Here is a 15,671-nt window from a genome sequence, read left to right as displayed (position 1 = left end):
GGGCATGTCAACCAGGCAATCCTCCATTAAATACCAGTTTATAACAACTGCTTATAATAATACAGCATAGAACCCTTGCTAGTCAACACATTTTTTAAAAACAAAGATCTATGTTACACTGCCATAGCAACAATTCATTTCAGCCAGCCAGCCCAGCTCTCACATGGAAGAAGAGTGAGGTGTGGGAAAAGTTCCCATATTTTAAAGAAATACTGTGAATTTGTTTAAAAGACTTTATTGAATAAGTTGGCTCTGATAGAAGCAGACAACTTACTGGCCAGGCCAAAAGCTATCAGTAAGACTCTAGCCTAGCTGGCACCTTACACAGTGTTTCCCAGACTCCTTTGATATGCCTGAGGAAAGTTATGGGGGTGTCTCAGTTTATGCAGAAAACACTGCCTCAACTTACATCTGTCTTATATTCCGTCATCCCAACATTTCATCTTGCATTGTGCCATTTTGCCCTCAAACAAATAGTGTTCTCCAGACAGTTCCAGAGTGGCACTTTTAAGTTAACTCTGCCCTGATGTATGAAATTTCTTCTAATTTTAACACAATACAAACTTTAGATGATGAAGAAAATGGAAGGGGTGTTAAGAGATCTCTAAATACTCCCAGCATCCTCTTGAAAGTAGGGATTTGGTAACATGTGCCTCTGAGCATATGGGGAGTGGTGGCAACACCTGCAATCAGCCCAAATAATAGAAAGAAGACATGTGCTATGCTGATCTTGTTTTAGCAGGGAGGAAGCAACAAGACAGTTGATATAGTTCAGATGGTCACTTTAAATATGTCTGATTTACTTTGCAATTTTAGTGAAGCTTCCTATAGGAAATCGTTTTCTTTTGTTTCTATTTCTTTGAATATGTGAAGTACAGCAACACTCTGCAAAATTTACACTAAAAAAACTCCAAACATAATTGTGGAATAATAGCACTGACTATTCTGCAGAATAGTCTCCAGTGGACCTCAAGAGTGTCTCAATTTGCACAAGATAAAACAGTGGGAGGTGAAATATATTCTAGCAAAATTCTAGGTGCGCTCTATGTTTTTAATTGACCATGCCCACCTTGCCGTAAATGAAGTGGTTCAAACACAGCAGGCTGAAAACATGCATCCTCTTTTTTCTAACAGCTAGAGTCATTGCTGAAGTAGCAACATATTGTAATCAGTCTGATTTTACATCAAACTGCAGTTTCAGATTCAACTGTTAATGCACTCAAAATAGAAATAGAACATAACCAACAATTTGAAATACAAAAGGCTGTCTTCACCATCATATGACATTGACCAATAAAAAGGCATTGAAATTAATAAAAATAAATTTGACACAGATTTCCAGGATGAATAATGAGGGAAATAAAATTTTCTAGTTTAGATTCTGCGTAGAAACATTAGTAACACAGGAAAGAAGCAAAGTAAGAAGAACACCAACAAACATACAAAAATGTCATTCACCATCTTTGGAGATGGCAGGTGTTGCTACCACTCACCATATGCTCAGAGGCACATGTTACCAAATTCTTCCAAGCTACACAGCAAGTGGATTGGACTGTGAAAGACCAACCCAAATTGTGTTTGCATTTTGACAAATGTGTAGGGCAGTACAGTATCTCAGAGAGGAGGTCAGGTCTCCTGCTCCCCTGGTGCATTCACTGTAGCTGCCCAATTTCCCTGATTTTTAAAGTTGGATACAAATATCTGTGGGCTATAGGTACATTCTTAAACCACAAGGTTTTTTGCCTATTAGTGAATATTATGAAAAATGTGTTATTATTGCCATATAATGCAAAAAAAAAATTGCTGCCTGCCCTGCCCTAGGCTACATATGTCATCAGTGTTAATTGTCAAATCATACTGCAATTTCATGTTTTTAGAGCATTCTGAGAGAGATTGACCTACACAACCCAACCTGCCCCGCTCTGATTTTATTGCTGCTGTCCTCAGTTCATCAGGGGCTGTCTCTCTCTCTCTGTGCTATGTGTGTGTGGGCGTGGGTGTGTGCAAATAAAAATACAAGGTGGTACTAGTGGTGGTGGTGATGCTGCTGCAGTTCTGCTGACAAACTAATTCAAGAATAGGGAACAGCGAAAGGCAGGGGAATCATTAAGCAGCACATCAGTTAGCCTGAGGCAAGAGATAGCCTCAAAGGCGATTATCTGCCTCACTGATATGTAAATAGGAAAAAAAAAAACCATGTGGAACACCATGATCATTTACATAGGCATTTAAGTTTTAAAAAATTCCCCATCAACCCCCCCCCCGCCTTGTGGATCGAATCACCAAAAAACCTCCACAGCGGATCGAATCCGCAAGTGCCAAAGCAAGCGGGAACAAAAAAAAGAGCAGATAGGGATCGAATGATGGACTATCGGAATACAAGTGGATTGGAACTAGGCAGCAAACCTATCCCTACTTGACAGGAAGTGACCAGAGTGGCTTCCACAGGCAATGGTTGGCAAACAAAAACCCATTTGGTAAACACTGGCTTGTAAAGACAATAGTGCCTCGGATGTGAGCTGAATGATGACTTGGCTTAGAAAAAAAAAAAAGCAGTGATCTTGAACACTGTGCCAAGGTAAGCAGCTTGCTAATTTTCCTTGTGCATTTACAACTGAAGATCTTGTCAAAGCTCTGCTTTTAAAAATATTGATCCTTACCATAAGGATGGGTAACAGTATTGGAAAACACAAGCATTATCATCTCCAGCATTATCATCTCCCGTCCTCATGACTTACTGCACTCAATAGTAAGCAAGGTCAAGAATTGGAAACAAAACATTTGTGCTCTGATTGCTTATTGAAAATGAGAAAGGTTTCTCCCCAGAAAGAGAGAGAGAGACAGAGAGAGAGAGAGAGAGAGAGAGAGAGAGACAGAGAGAGGGAGTGAAAAAGATGCGATATAATGTTTAAAAAGAAGCAAAGTATTTGGCTTCTAAAGAGCTCTGCTAAAATATCAGCTAGCTTTATATGTACTGCTAACAGATACCACAAGGCATTTTCAGTATTGCAGCTGATGTGAATTACTATTAAAAACTAAAGGACTTTAGGGTGTAAACATAACCAAAGAGTTGTTCAAATTGCACTTGATAGCCAAGATCCACATTCCCACCCTATTAAGTCACAATGAATAATACCATTTTCCACAAACACATCAACTGAAATTGACACAATTCTACATAAGACTATTGAAAATGCTTAGAATTTAGTTTTGAGGGTGGAAAGTGTTCAAGGCAGCTAATAAAATTATATTGTAAAACAGGCATTTAAAAATTGTTCTCTGCACTATTGATCTTGGAATATATATTCCATTAAAAAAAAAAGACCTCTTTTAACCTGAGTTTCTCAAATGTTCTTTTGAAATCTAGAAATGGTGCTCTACTACAGCGGTGAGGAAACTTTTTTCAGCCCGAGGGCCACATTTTCTTCTGGCCATCCTTTCAGGGGGCCACATGTGGTGGGCAGGGTGAGAGACAAAAGCATGCAAAGCAAAATGTAAACTTTAACTTCTACTGTTTCCCTTTTTCTATGCGAATTCATAGATCCCTGCCAGCCAGCCAATCAAGAGGCATTATATGCGTTCAAGGATACATTCCAGCCAGGCAAAAACACTCAAGGAAAGCATGGAGCCGGACTGGTGCAGGGTGCAGCCTCAGGAGAGTCCCAAGGGTCAGATTTGTCCTTCAGGACTTTCTGAGGTTCCCCACCTTCCCAGTAAAACCGTCTCAGGGCATTTCAGGGCTCCACGGGAATATAGCTGCAATCAGCAAATGGAGTCAGAGAGGATTAATCAAATGAAGTGGTTTGGAAAGAGACAATGAGACAGTGACAGTTTCATAATGTTCTTCTATGGAGGGAAACTTTCCAAGTGACAAGGACTGGGAGCACAAAGATTTCATAAAAGGTAAACACAAATATTGCACACAGGCATATGTACATCTCATAATGTCATCATCATTTGATGTCAGAGCACTTAATATCCCATGACCAAATCTGTGAGCAACGTCTCTCTTAAGTTCAGTTAATATGAAAGGTCTATCTCTGGTATTTAATCTGCATTTTACAACTGCAAATAATTGTTTGATCTCATTGAGTGATAAACATGCATGTGTACATCAGTTCTACTAGACAATTTTTTAAAAAAACAGACCAGTGGAGTTTCCTGTGACACAATTCTTAGACAGCTCAGTTCTGAGGCACATGGAACTTGTACAGGTGCACGGACACCTGTCCATTTTTGACTCAGACAAAACAGGAATTGAAGTGGCCAGGTCTAGATGCTCAAACCTTTAGGAGCCGATTGGCTAGGGCAAATACCTCCCTCCCCACAGCTCTCCTGTACTGTTACTTGATTAACCCCCAGTGAGGCTTGTTTCATGTTATTCATGCTGCTCCCATCTACTTATGGATGCAGAAAAAAGTAGCTGGTCAGGGTAGTGTTTGGTTCTCGCTGGGCCCTTTCTGCTGTCACTTGCCTTGCCCAAGGGCTTGTACTGACACTGTTCCACTGGAGAGCCTAGGTCTGTGGCCAAAGATGCAAAGATGGATCATGCCTGCAAAAACCCTGGGGTAAGTTAAATATAGAGGGGAGCGGAGAAAACAAACAGTGCCCAAATCAATCCACTCCCTTTCCAAGCATATCTGTATCTTCTCCAGGGCCAGCTGCAGCTTAAGAACATAAGGAAAGCTATTGGATCAGACCAAGGGTCCATCCAGCCCAGTGTTGTGTGTTTCCAGTAGTGACCAGCCAGTCTCCAGTAAGGAACTCATGATGGTAATGGACACACAACCATTGCCTGTCTCCAGCATCTGGCATTAAGTTATATGGTCATGGCTAATGACCTCTGATTGACTTATCCTCTATACATTGTTTAATCCTTTTTTTAAAAAAGCTAATTTATGCTTTATGGACAATTGGGTCCATCCCCCCCCCCATGAAAGGGCATTCTATAGAGTGGCCATGTGTCCTGTTTTGCAGAAGGCAGTTCTCCATTTGAAGGAGTCCTCTGTTTGGAAGATAGTCCAGTCAAAGACTGGTTTAAAGATAAAGAACTGAAGTGGAAAATTCCACTCTCGGGGGTCACTCGTGTTTGTATGTAAATAAGGTGGAAGGGGACAGATGTTGCGACAGGATGGGGCAGACAATAGATGAGTACATGCATTCATACTTCCTCTTAATGGAGAATTACCTGACGAATCACGGAGCCAGGTGGGAGCGGGAAACAGGTAAAGCCCCTTATTGGGTACCTTGGGACACATGACTGTACAATGTAAAAACCTATAAAAGACCTGCAATTTGGGGAAGAAGGCAGTCTCCCGCCCTAGCACATGCTGGGCGGGGCTCCTTGCAATTGTAAGTATAATAAACAGCTGTACGCTTCAACCTGCCTCAGTGTTGTTTCCTGGAAAAGGATTCCATTAAGGAAAAAATTCCACAACAGAACCATATGAAGGAAGAGCACCATTTTCCCACAGCTGACCTGCACTGTAAAATATTGCTACTTCAAGTTATTTGTTGAATGCCATCACTTGTAATTGTCCTTGCAAGCTTCTCTGATTCAGATTCTGAAGGATCTCATAGCAGGCAATATAGATATATACAAAAGGTCCTAGGTTCAATCCCTGGTATTTCCAGGTAGGGATGGGAAAGATTCCTGTCTAAAATCCTAGAGAGCTGCTGCCTGTTAGTTTATACTGAGGTAGATGGATTAATGGTCTGACATACACAACAACTTCCTGTGTTCTGCTGTTGGCATTTATGAAAGTGGAACAAATGTTTTTCAACACCTGTTGCATTCAATTTGCTTTTTAAAAAAAAAATAGTGTGTTCCATAATAGTTATGGCAGAAACTTCATGTGAAAGTTTTCAGAAGCAGCTATAATTTAAATGTGGGTCTGAATCAGTTGCAATTCTTTACAAAGTTCTGCTGTTGATAATGTCAGTGTCTGCTAGCAATAGCTACATTTTGTCCATTCATTCGTTTTCAATTATGCTGCTTTTCAAGGAAAATACTTCAGAATGGTTTGTGTGTTCTCCATAATGGACAATATTTGGACAAATGAAGGAAATCATCTATACACTGATGTAGAAAAGGCAGAAATCGTAATCATTGCAAATTAAATTTTATCATATCCTGTGGACACTTCCATGACAACATAACCTGGAAACTAGTTACTGAAGGCAGCAGCATCAAACAAAAAAACATTTAATTTCAAATAAAAATATGGAATATAACAGGGCAAAATTGTCTTAACATGACATGGTTACTTTTCTTTTATTTTACAGAAATTAGTGGATAATAAACCTGTAAAAATGATCCAACTGTTCCCTCCCAACGTAAATAAGGATTGTAGATCATAAGGGAGGCAGGAATGAAGGGATGCTCTGGGGTGAATGGGGCAGGCCAGAAAGAAAAATGTTCCAGCACAGGAAATTCCTTGTTCTTCTCCTCTCATACTACACCTCACTCCCACTCATCCTAGTTCTCATACTCACAATGCTCCCATCTGTCTGAGCTCTGGCAGGGAAAATTTTCCTTCATTGAATGATTACTTTTCTTTCCAGATTTCTCCCTCTATTAACAGCCACATCTTCACTCCCAGCTTCCCTTCTTCTCTGTGTTGTTGTTATTTACATTTCTCACCCACCCTTTACCAGGAAGGGTCCCTTCATGGTAGTCATGCCACACCCCCTCACAGCTACATCCCCTTTTCCACTTTCCCTCATCTCCCTTGCTCTCCCTGTCATCTCATGCGTCCATACTCCGCTACAACAGACGTCCAAACTGAAAGGAGAGGCTGTGTGTTAACTACTGAGAAGAGTCTTCTCAGTGACTGACTCACCTCCTTTCATGCTGATTGGCATTTAAGGACCAGAAACATGTTGATTCTATGTATCTGGTCTTTAAATGTTTGATAAGTAGTTTAAATCAGATTTTTTAAAAAATCACATCAGTAGCCCCTTTAAAATTATTCCCAAAATATCATAGGAAAAAATATAGGTCTTTGTAGAGATGGGTTCTGCCTGATCAGGCCACCCTCTCCCATGTCACGGGCCTGCCAGGCCTAACTGCTCTCATAGATGGGCACACAAGTAGAGTAATCTCGATCATGCCTAGAGATTATTCTTAAAGATCATGCCAAGAAAGCCTAGAATCTAAATGTGGCAGTCCTAAATTAGAAAGGCTTTTCCACAGTCTCCACATTTCCCAAGCCCACGCAAGGTTAAACTGGAGGATATGGATGTTTGCAGGTATTTTCCAAGGGTGGGGCAAATTAAAACACTGAAAGCAGGGAGCAGGGTAGTTTCTCACACAAAAAAATGAGAAGAGTGACTGTATATTTTGACTCATATCTCAGGTTCTACAAATGCTAGAAACCTACTGTCTTAAAAAAAAGCTAGGAATCTGGAGTTTATGGGTTCATCCTGGGAACCATAACCCCTCTCCCCTCTGGATGTCCATGTTGGAAAGCAATAACCATGGGCTGTCCCGAGGGGAAAGACTTGTCAAAAGAGGCACCAAGACTGACACCCTTCAAGCAAAAAGCTCTGCCAACATGCCAAACATGTTAGAGCCCTCCTTTCACAGAAGACAGAAAGTGCTCCTAGAGACCATCCCATGATGCCATAGCACAAGGCTTCAATTCAGGGTTCCATCAACTCTGCTAGGAATAGAACTCAGGCAGCTGGTAGGCCTGACCACTGAGAGTTCAGCAGGACTCTTCTAGCAGCCATGTCTGCTATGCTAGGGAACCAATCCATGCCCTTTGGAATCTAATCCTAACCTGCTTTCTACTTCCAGTTCTCTTCTCTGTTTGCATCCTGCTGCCAGTTGCTCCAGACTCAAACCAATGTTGTAGACAAAGCCATGCAGGAGAAAGGCATTATTTTATTTATTTATAAAAATATTTGCATACTGCTATTTCGTTAAAAACATCAAAGTGGTTTACAACATGTTTAAAACAACAACAACCACCATCACCATAGAATTTTAAATAAAAACATTAAAAATACAATAAAAATGATGGTCACTTGTTGAGAAAAAAGCATGTTCTTAATTGCCTGCATAAGCCTGGTGAAAGAGAAGGGTTTTCAGTAGGCACTTCAAAGTTAATACAAAAAGTGCCTGCTCAACCTTTGTTGGCAGAGCATTCCAGAGAACTGGGCCGATGACACGGAAGGCTTAATTTCATCTCGATGTTAAATGAGTCTCACCAACTCAGCAGACGAGCATAGCACAGAGAGGCATAGACATGGAAGGACAGAAGGATTCAAAGCCATAGTACTCCTCTCAACATGTTGCCTTCATGTATGTCTGGTTTTTTTTATCTTTATGTATCTGGTCTTTAAATGTTTGATAGGTAGTTTGGTATTTTAAATACTCTTTTATGTCATTTTGAGACATTTTTGTAAAAAGCAACAAATAAAGGTAATCATAATAAAATGATTAATTTAAAATGTTTTTATATATGCTTATTATTTATTGTTACATCATGTTGGAATGTTTCATGGGAAATGATACATAAATAAAGTTCAAGGAAATCAATAAGGGCACATCTGGGGAAATCTAGGGTAGCAGATATATTCCAGAAAAAAATACTTTTCTTTCTCAACTTCAGTAAATATATATGGAGACCCTTATCACAAATTCCATGACAGATGCACCACAAAACCATAAACAATTTCTGCAGAATTTATGAAGGGTATGTTTTGTTCCACTCAAAAATGTATCTCACTATATCAATATAATCAAAGTGATTTACAAGTAAAGTAAATAAAACCATCATATAACGGTCACCTTACATACCCCCTCATGAGAATAGATAATAGTAACTGTGTGCGCATGTTATTTCCCTTAGAACCCCTCTTTGAAATGCCACACTGCAAAATGATTTTTTGAACATGAGATATGAGTGTGGTGAACATGAGTGTGATGTAGTGGTCAGAGTATCGGACTGGGACCTGAGAGACCAGGGCTTAAATCCTCACTTGGTCATGAAGCTCACCAGGTGACATTGGGTCAGTCACTGTCTCTCAGACTTACCTACCTCACAGGGTCATTGTGAGGATGAAATTGGGAGGGGGAGAACCATGTTTGTATGCCACCTTGAGCTCCTTGGAGGAAAAGTGGGATATAAATATACTAACTAACTAAATGGGCTTCTGCTGGGAGGAAGGGCAGGATATAAATCAAATCATCATCATCATCATTGTCATCAACATAATAATACTACATACCTACATACATACATACAGTTAACACTATGAGGATTCTGTGGAGATACCAAGTGAAAGTCTTTGGGAAAAGGTTAGGAGGGTGCATACCTTTCTAGATCAGATTTGCATGTTAGCAGACTTCTGCAAATTCAAGTTGTGCCAGATTAGGAATCATGCACACCAGCAGGTGTCATGTGTGTGAATCCTAAGGCTAGGTTGCTACATTCAGCACAGAGTGCTTCTACATAGGTCAAGACTTAAGTCCACATCAGGTCTTGAAGTGGTGAGGGCTCACCAAGCTAGGGTTTTGACCAGCTTGAGAAGCCTGAATTCAGTTCTCTTTGCCAGTGTGGTGTAGTGGTTAAGGTGTTGGACTATGACCTGGGAGACCAGGATTCGAATCCCCACACAGCCATGAAGCTCACTGGGTAACCCTGGGCCAGTCACTGCCTCTCAGCCTCAGAGGAAGGCAATGGTAAACCCCCTCTGAATACCACTTACCATGAAACCCCTATTCATAGGGTTGCCATAAGTCGGAATCGACTTGAAGGCAGTCCATTTGCCCATTACTGCCCTGGAACAGTTTACTAAAACTATCTGAGTTGACAAAATTTAATGGAGATCCATGGATGCATAAGAGCACAGGTGAAGTCCCCTGCTGCAGACTTACCTTAAATTCGGATCAGTGTGTGTAGTATACTAGAATATATAGGATGAATTAGTTGGGGGCAGGAGGAAAAACCTGCTTCTGACATACCCAAATGATAATCAGAGGGCAGTCAAAGTGGGGAAAGCAGTCCCAAATGACACAGGAAACAGGAGTCTTTCTGCAACATTGCACATCTCCAGAGTAATTTTATACAGTTGCAGACTGAAGTTTCAAACATTTGCTAGGCCAATCATTGTGTTCAGAACAGACTGACCCACACTCTACTGCCCTTCTATTTAATGAGGTTAATGAGACAACAGAGTGAAGCATCTTTTCATACTCAGCCCTAGCAATTTGATTTAAGGACTTTAGGGCTTTGATATTTCTGTACCACCTCTTAGGGTATATTCTCCTCTTAAGGCTGTCATTCACCTGTGAAATTCAGTTGCAACACTAATATTTGCAGTAAATGATATGTAATAGTTCATTTCTTAAAAATCAAGGCAATACAGTCCTTTTTGAATATGAAGAACATTGCACGGTCTCTTAGAAAATGCAAATATTTTTCTTCTCAAGGTCAAACACCTAAGCAAATTTGGGACATGACCTCCCTCACGGTATTTTGTTGAAAGGAAAGATACGATTATGGATTTTTTAAAAAACTCTGTGACAATTATAGGATTATTAAAATGAATGAGGAAGAACTACTAAGTTTATCACAGATAATATATGAATTGGACACACACAAAATAGAAGTGTAAGCCAAATATTACTCAGTTTTAATACACAGTACTATCCATAACATATAGTCAATATCCATCCCATAATCCTACTGCAAAATAATGGTCAACATTGTGATCTATGTGCCTTGAAATCCTGAGTTTAAATTTCTGTTCACCTTAAGGAAGCCATTATTTCGTCAACCTCAGAATAACAACAGTAGGATGGAAATAATAATACTGGCCTACCTTACAAAGGCTGGTGTAAGATTTAATGAAATAATATATGTGAAGAGCTTTCATCCCTAAGGAAAATTGCAATATAAATATTATATTGGTATTTGTATATCATTAGTAATACTAATAGCAGTAAGAGATTTCCTTAGGCAAAATACACATCTTCATTATCATGTTTCCTTTGAATAAATATTTCAGTTAGAAGCCTGTGAGTATATCTTCTGTCACTAAGCAGGAAACCGTTGATTTACATATCTGAGCAATTATGCCACCCGCAAAGAGGTTTATTGGGAGTGCCCATTATCAAAAGCACGTAACTTATCTTAAATAAACCCACCATAATTTTCATAAAATTCCTGCAACCATAAACATGATATGACCTGAATAGCTATGCACACCATAGCGCTTTGTAAGCAGAAGACACAACAGGAATTTGTAATGTTTCTGCTTCCATGGAATGCTTTCTCCCAGTTCACATATTTAGGTATTCCCTATTTGAGAATACACATGAGCACACCAAAGGATATATTTGGATTTCATAATTCTACAACTTGATTCTCCTCAGAAACATTCTTCTGTCGCAATCAACATCCATTATGTATTAACAGCACCATTTTATTGCACACGTTGATTGTAAAATACCAGAGTGAACAACTCAATATAAATAGTGTCTGAAAGCATTTTGTTTTTTAATGTGCTGTCATAAAGATCTGATTCATTCTTCTGTACATGAAAAATAAGCAGAACTAGAAAGAGGAAGTTTTGGTTGTATATAATCTTCCACATTACATGCTGCAGCTTCTTCTAAACAAATTGGAACTGTTTCCAGTGAAAGTAGTTTCCATTAAATGGCAAAGGATTTATTTCGTATTTCCAATATATATTTTCTTTAAAGTACCTCTGAGATTTAGGGGGGAGTCATCTTTTACCCTCATGAATCATCCACCATGAATCTCTCCTTCATGAAACTATGTCAGAAGTAAAAAGTGATACTCAATGAAGGAATATGAAGGCTGACAAGATCATATCCACTATTGTACTCACAGGAAGAGAGAACTGGCCCTAGTAACGGCCAAACTGCATGGAAGAATGTGACAGATTTCTCTCCTGCTTCCATTTACAGAGGACTGTGCACTCCCCCAAATCAGATACGCACTGATAGATTAAGCACATTGTTGCTACATATTTCACCATAAAACACAGAGTGCTAACAGCGAGAGTAATGGAAGCTCTTTGAACATGGCAATATTGCAGCAAAACCCATAAGAAGCATAGCAAGGATAGGCTGTTCCTCTTGTAGCAACCCTCTTTAGAAGAACAAAATGGCGTGATTTATATACACTGCCATTATTCCATTGCAGAGGTTATAGAATTTTCTAAGATAGCATGCACAATCATGTAATTGCAACATTACTGAAGCATTTATTCTGACTGACAGTCGTGGCTGTTACACACTGATAGTTCATAAACCCCTTCAAAATTCTGTGCAAGACACCCCTGGAGTCCCCGGAGGGGCAGTGGGGTTGCCCTCTGTCACCTCGCCGGGACAGCTGGATGCCCAAGAAAATCAGGACATTCCCCTCCCAACAACAAACATATGAAACTATAGACCTGGTTGCAAATGCAATTCAGCTGGCTTTGAGGAGACTGGAATTTAACACAGAAAATGCATTTACTTGTACCACAGATAAAGCCACCATTAAGAGCTACTATGTGTATTGTTATTTAACTTTTACAGATTGTATTTTGTATTGTTTTATTGATGCATTTTTATACTGTATTTTATATTTGTGTTTTTTGTAAGCTGCATTGAGGGCCTTTGGCCAAAAGGTGGGGTATAAATAAACTAGTAATAAATAAATAAATACATACATACATACATACATACATAAAATGCCTGTTCCTTTGAGCTACATCTCCTGAATGCAAGGAAGTTGCATTAAAGCTCAACAAACTCAATCACCACAAATGAAATGGAGGCTTTGCACTAGTGCTAAACGAGAAAGCAGGTACTTCTGAATGACCCAGAATGCTATATAACTTTATAATATCAACTGTGCTTAAGACAAAGCTCAATGGTAGTAGAGATTTCATGTCAGATCTATTAAAATATTAGAGGCCTATTGGAAGCAGATCATCTGTCAGTCATAACAGTGTCCCGGTGTTAATCAGAATCTGCTGCACAGGACTAGAGCAAGTCCCCAGCTATCACTTCATAACATTACCTCCATGACATTGACAACCACCCACAGTCTTTTTTTAATCTGTGGAGAAGGTTCACGGCAAATTCTGTTTTCCAGATAATTACTCTAGGAAAAGGCACATAGCATTTTTTTAAAAAATCTAAAACAAAATATGCTACAAATATTACTTGGCAATATTTACTAGCCACACTAACAGAGGTGAAACAACAACATCAGAAGATTATATAGCCGGTGGTGAGAATGATCTTTGCCTAAGACCCTGGAGAGGCGCTGCCAGTCAGAGTAGGCAATACTGGGCTAGGTGGGAAAATAGACTCAATATAAGACAGATGAACACTTGCATACTGAACTACATAACAGTTAGAGCTGCACATGACCACAGTGTTCTTGTGTATGTCCCATTAATCCAACAGGACTTATGCAGGGCAACATCCTGACCAATTGTGCCCATAAGTGTAACATTTAAAAATAGCCTTTCCTGCTTTGCATCCAACTCAGAATACTGGGTTGGATCCACTCAAGGTTTGTTGAACATAGGTCCCATTGAAATAAATGGGGTAAGTCAGTCATGAATTTAACTTCCATTTAACTCAAGGTAACTAAGTTCAACTAATGTAGTCTGAATCCAACCCACTGAAAATGTCATTAAAACAAGCAATACTATATTCACGTCTCAACAGATCCAACTAGAATAAATAATTTTGCTGAAATTCCATAAGAAGACCAAAGTGATGCTATCCAACCATTAGACGATTTGTATGTGGCTTCTAGATATGAAGTCAATCCACATTTGCTGAACAGAAAATAAAATGTTATCAAATCAAATGCATATTGAATTCATTAACAAAAATAGGTGGCCCATATGTGACAACAGAGTGCTTTAGAAAGAAGCTACACACACATAGAAGCTAATTTCAGTCATTAGATATTTCCACACAATCTATAGAAATATATGGAGGGGGGCAGAGGAGGCTGGTTCCTAACTATTCTGTTTTCAAGTATTGAAACACAGTGGGTGGTATACTGTACCATAACATTATCCTAATTAGAAGCATTTTAATGGTAAGGCCTAGTAAAGTGAAGAAAATGTTTACCTACAGGACACATTTTCCTGACTCTTGTAAAACTTTTAACATAGGTTAGCAACCTTTGACATAAAGCCGCCAAAAGATGCAGAAGAATTATTTTCAACAGAGAACTAGCTTGGTAATTTTTTTAAAAAAACTGCATAAACATATGTGCATGCTTTCATTTGTCTGTTTTATAAATATAGTGACCCTATTATACATGATTGCTCTCCCAAAGAAAGGGATTATGCAAAATGTTCAACCCTTCCTCTGGTTAATGCTGTCCTAGGCAAGTCCATATCATTCCATTCCTAGCAGGGACAGGTAAGATGATAAGCTTAAGCCTTCTGACAATATGAACAAGAAACTTTCTACGACAGAGAAAATAAAAAAAGCAAGATTTTGGGTGTGTGTTCTCAACATGATCTACTACTCAAAAGGAACACCTCCCTCTCCAATTTGAACAAAAAGGTCAGACAGAAGAAAGTATGCCAAAAAGCTGTCTGACTGCTGGCTTAGTTGCAGAGCCTGCTTAGGAGGCAGATTCCCTATAAAGTGGCACAATGATGCTTCAACTTTTTTTTAACTTGAAGCAGAGTGTACATCCAAATGGCTGAGTACTGTAGTGCATTCAGTAAAAGATTCTGGAATGCTTTGAACAGTAAAGTCAAGCTGAACAAAACGTTAAGCCCTTGGATCTCTATTACACATATATAGAAACATCCCAAAAGATTCATTTTATTCATTTTAGAAGAGATGACTTGCACCTAGTGTCACTGAGACCTGCAGGTATAACCATACATAACATAGATCACAGGTCCTTGCCAAGATCAAACACACAAACATTGCAAAGCAGAGTACAGAGAAATCTATCCTAACAGCTCCCCTGGCAGTACATTTAAGTACCAGTATTAAAGGGGATGCTTCAAGAAGTGCAATGTAGTTCACTGAAATCCAATCATTATTACATAAGGAGAGGACACTTTTGCTGCTACATAACTCATCGGGACCTTTTTGAAAACACAGAACTGACAATATCATACACAACGACTATAAAGGAACTGCCACTTTCCCTTCCCTCATCTGATGTTGTATCGGAGTTTAACACTTCCCCTCCTCAATAAAGCAGGCTTTACACAAAACTAAAGTTCTCTGGAAGATGTGCATATGGCTTTCAACACTAGAAAATTTGCTGTTAGAAATAGCATGGAACTGACCTGAACCTAGCAGAATATACAAGAAAGGCTTTCTCGAAGTTCCAAGTCAATTCTTGGTTTAATATTTAATAAAAGGAAGCTATTGACCAGCCCAGGATCCCCCTGCTTTCTTTCTAGTTGTGTATCATTGAACATAATTCAGCTGCATTAAAACTATAGCTTAGTTTCCAAGTCAGGAGACGATGAGATTACCCCTTTCATGTTATGCATTCGTTCTCTCCTCCTAGCATTAAGTTGTAGCTTTATGTTATATGGTCTCGCGCAGCCAAGCGAGCTCTCCGCGTTGCAGGGCTACGTTACAAAACACACACAAACCCTTCCCAGCTCCAACATGTTTCTCTCCTAAGAAACAGGCAGCCCAG

The 15,671-nt window shown here is 39.4% G+C and overlaps 1 protein-coding gene across 5 annotated transcripts in view; it reads right to left on the bottom strand.

The window, feature by feature from the left end:
• ZNF385D (zinc finger protein 385D) overlaps positions 1 to 15,671 on the bottom strand; it is a 708,505-nt gene that overhangs the window by 290,945 nt on the left and 401,889 nt on the right. The window lies entirely within an intron of this gene.

The sequence above is a fragment of the Rhineura floridana genome, chromosome 10 (assembly GCF_030035675.1).
Source record: "Rhineura floridana isolate rRhiFlo1 chromosome 10, rRhiFlo1.hap2, whole genome shotgun sequence".
Taxonomy (NCBI): Eukaryota; Metazoa; Chordata; class Lepidosauria; order Squamata; family Rhineuridae; genus Rhineura; species Rhineura floridana.
This window is presented reverse-complemented; position numbering and strand designations above follow the sequence as displayed.